We start from the raw sequence: 4,352 nt of genomic DNA, 5'->3' as shown, positions 1-4,352 counted from the left end.
GTAACAAGGATTTAGATACCATCCATACATTTGGCCAATTCCCATTTATAATAGCTTCAGTATAAACAAATACCTAATCATTAATTGACTTAAAAGGGCCATTGACCAACAAATAAACTCTCCTGTGTTTTGAAGGCAAAGGAAAGACCACAAACCAGCCATTAATCTCAACTTTTAATAATTACATAATTTACAAAAAATTGCAAATTAGTCAATATCAGTTAGGATAGCATTTATTTATTGCTTGCAATAACTTGGATTTAATTTAGCAGTGAATTCAAGAATTTTCTTTCCCTGATTCAGTAACAAGTTCATATTATTTATATTTTTATGTATATGTATATTTTATACATATGTACATATATTTAGTATGTGTATATGTACATAATTTGTATGTTTATATGTTTTGTATACACATTTGGTTTATGTATACGTATATGATTATATATGTATGTATAATTTTGAAACTCTGTTCTTATTGAAAATCTATGGCAATCATTTACACTTGAATTAACTTTTAGCAGATACCAGCACAGAAAATATTTTGATAGCATATAAGCTGATGCATATGAGTATGGCTAATTATATATTAAAGTTTACTATTTTTGCCAAATATCATCATAAGGAAGAAAAGATATTTTTGTCTCAATTATTGAGTAATAAGCAATCATGTAAAATGTAGTAAAATTATGGACATCATTTTCTTCAAGCATAGCAATGTTATTTGTCAAAAACATTGTTAAAATAAAAATATTTCAATATTAAAAACACTTTAATATGTTTGAATAAGATGTCCATTAATTTTATGAATAAAACATTGAAAAAAATTAAAAAATCAAATTCACTATCTGATAAAATATTTGATTTGCTATAAAAATTATGTATATATTCACTGTCTATTTTTACACAACTTTTTCTTTTATTGTTTTTGAGATTATATTATAATTACAACAACTCCTTTCTTTTTCCTCCCTCCAAATCCATTCATAATGATAAACTTTACTTCTAATTTTTTCTTTTATTAAAATAGATTTTTCATATAATATATCCTGATTACAGTTTTCTTTCCTTCTACACCTCCAAGTTGTTCCCCAAATCCCCTTCCATCCTCCTGTGTGGATCACCCCTTTCCATCTCAGAATAATACAAATTGGCTTCCCAAGGAGAGTAATGAGTATAATATATAATAAGGTAAAACAAAAGCAAACACAGCATGGTATGACAACACAGAAGCAGAAGAGCCCAAGAGAGAGATGTGGAGCAGGGGGCCATTTGTTCACACGTTCAGGAGTCCTGAAAACAAAAACAAAACCAGAAGCCATAATATATACTCAAAGGTCATGCAGGTAGGAGAGAGAGAGAGAGAGAGAGAGAGAGAGAGAGAGAGAGAGAGAGAGAGAGAGAGAGAGAGAGAGAGAGAGAGAGAATATGGAATACTGCATGAATTTAATTATCGTCCTTTCTCAGGGGCCATGCTAATCTCTGTATCATTTCAATTTTATTATATGTGCTGGCGAAGTGAGCACTTCACTGCCTATTTTGAATCTCCAAGAAAGTGTCTCTGTAGTCAAGTCTTATGTTGTTATAAACCTTTGAATATTCTACATATTTGAAGAAATCCTTCTCTAAGTTTTACTAGTATGGGGTTGAAACTGTTCTGCTGGAAGGATCTACAGAAAAGGCAATTATATTGCCAGGCTCCTAAGCATATTAAAGATTCTACTTAAGAGAGGCCCATGGCTACTTTGATTTTACAAATTTCACTAGGTAATAATTTCCCTGCCATCAGCGTTAATGAAAATTCAGGAAATGTCAGACTTCAGAGAATATAAAATCTTACAGAAGAACATTTTATAAAAGTCCAGGAAACATCCCAAGTGACACATCAGCCTTTCTTTATACACATGGCAGGGAGTGCCGGAAAGCAAGGAATGAGGGAAAAACTGGATTTGAATTTTTCTAGAGGTGTATTTTAATCCTCCAATGCCCCGGACATGGGCCAATCTAATTAATTAACCAACGTTTCCCACATGTTCTGTAAGAATGCCATGCATGCTAGACCTCATACACGATGCCATAACGGGAAAGGAGACTGGAAAGTGTGGACAGGAGGCAAGGGTGAAACTTGCCAACTTCATCCACAGTGCTGTGGGTGTCCATCCATGATCTTGCCACAGCCCCCTTCCAGAAGGTGCTGAGCACTCTTTAGGGACCTGAAGTCTCAGTGTGTGATTCAATAAGACTAACATCTATGAAGGTGGTTGGAATGGTAAGTTAAAATGTTACCTACAGAATTGAGAAAAGGAGATACCTGGACGATATACATTGAATCCCCATCTTTAAGAAATGCAAGTCTCTCTTAGCTACTGAGAGAACTTTCCTTTTTTCGGCTCACCAGCTTTGATAATTTTTTGGGATCATATTGGGAAAACCACATATTTTTCATGATACTTCTGTGTCACTGGAACCATAGTGTGCCTTCAAAAAGATAATGCAAATTCTGGATAGCCCATAGGTTGAAGGAGTTAAAAGGAAAAGGTCTTTGCATGGTTCATCCACTGGAAGTCTGTACAATCATTCCTGTCATTGCTAGATCCCATAACATGGCAAGAAATTTCTATTCCATGACCTGTGGCTCTGAACAATGAGCTGGGTGGATACCACTTTCTCTTCCAGTTTTCAAATTATCTTCAAAACTCCAGGCTCCAAATAAATAGACTGTGAATCACAGCCATGGAAGGCTCCTCTCTGGGGGCACCCTGCCTTTCTTCACTAAGAAGTCATAGTTGTGTCAACTAAATATAAAAATAGATCTTTTTAAAGTTCATTTCCTGCATATTTTTGTGATCTAAACTAGTTTTTGCTGCCTTTTCTGTCATCATAAAACTCCTCACTGCCCCAGTATGTGCATTAAAATGTATAGTCAGATTAAACATATAAATATATAGTCTGCAAGCAAATAAGGAGTGCAATACCCCAAGAGTGGGTTTTAAAAGTTCTTTTAAAATATACATTTCTGGGATAAGCTTAAATGTAAAGAGCTCCCTGACTGTGGGTTCAAATAGGAAAAAAAAAATTCAAGGGTTGGGTAAAACATATTAAGGCAGATGGTTTGAACAAAAATTAAATCACAACTAAAAAGCATCCAAGGAAGGTAGTTCTTGAATGTCTACCCTCAAGTCCAAGAGAGGAGATCTCTAGGGGTTTTCTGGAGAGAAGAAATGTGATTACAGCATTTTCCTGGCCCAAAAGCCTGGCCAAAAGGAAGTGAAGAGAACCCAGCCACAGGCCAAATCTCAGGCTCCAGTTCTGGCAATCCAGATGGATTGCCAGAACATCCTACACACCGGACAAGGGTGCTGAAGCCAGGACTACCCACGTTCTCAGACTTCGAAAGACAGGAACCTCAAGGGGTACTTGATTTATGTGGAACAACTCGTTTGCCCAGATACATTTAAAATGAAAACCTTTTCCAATGCTCTCACCTGGGATTGAGGAGCATGGAAAACGAGAGTGGAAGAAGATTAAATTGCTCCTTAACAAGCACATCAGGACAACTGGAAATGAGCCTAAGCTCCAGATGACAATGATAGCCAACAGCTATTGAGCACTTACTGTTTGCTCCATGGTGTAGTTTTCCATATAAAATTACTTTTAGAGCCTCACAATTCTTATAATGCAAACACCATTATTTTACTGGGTTTTAAAGGTAAGGAAGCCTGATTTTTAGGGCGTTAACTAAATAATTAACATGCTGTAAATATAGAAGAAAGGGGTGGTAAATGAGAGACACAAAATTTAAACCCAGTTTGCCCCTATTTACAGCTAAGTTTTTTTTCCGTTGATATGTCTTCTTTAATTTATTTTACTATTTTATTATTGTTGTTTATGTTGTTGTTATTGATACAGGGTTTCACAAATGCCAGGCTGACTACAAGTTCATTATGTAGCTGAGGATGACCGGAAGCATCCAGCTCTGTCTGCTACACTCGCTTGCAGAGTTCTGGAATTACAGTCATTTCCCACCATGCTTACTTTATGCTTGACTGGGGATTGATAACCAAGCACTCTATCAACTGAGCAGACTAAATTTTTAATTGGTTTGGATGAATCAGCTACTATATGCAGGTAATTGTGACGGAATAGATGCACGTAATATACATATGGTTTGTATGTGTCTGTCTTTATCCATTAATACCACGGGCAAAGGATGTCAAAGACTATAACTTGGCTGTAGCACAGTGAGAGTACAGGCATGCAAGGTACATTTACACATTTATTCAGACTCTAAAGCCTGGAATTTCCATGAAGTTCCCATTTCCTTATCAATTGTTACTGATCTCATGAAGAAA

The 4,352-nt window shown here is 35.7% G+C and overlaps 1 non-coding gene across 1 annotated transcript; it reads right to left on the bottom strand.

The window, feature by feature from the left end:
- Positions 1 to 1,422: 1,422 nt before the first annotated feature.
- On the bottom strand, positions 1,423 to 1,526 carry LOC131924706 (U6 spliceosomal RNA). The gene has a single exon (XR_009383006.1). It is a non-coding gene; the product is annotated as a U6 spliceosomal RNA (small nuclear RNA).
- Between the last annotated feature and the right edge of the window lie 2,826 nt (positions 1,527 to 4,352).

The sequence above is a fragment of the Peromyscus eremicus genome, chromosome 14, assembly GCF_949786415.1.
Source record: "Peromyscus eremicus chromosome 14, PerEre_H2_v1, whole genome shotgun sequence".
NCBI classification, from domain to species: Eukaryota; Metazoa; Chordata; class Mammalia; order Rodentia; family Cricetidae; genus Peromyscus; species Peromyscus eremicus.
The sequence above is the reverse complement of the archived record's forward strand: the minus strand, read 5'-3'. Positions and strand labels throughout refer to the sequence as shown.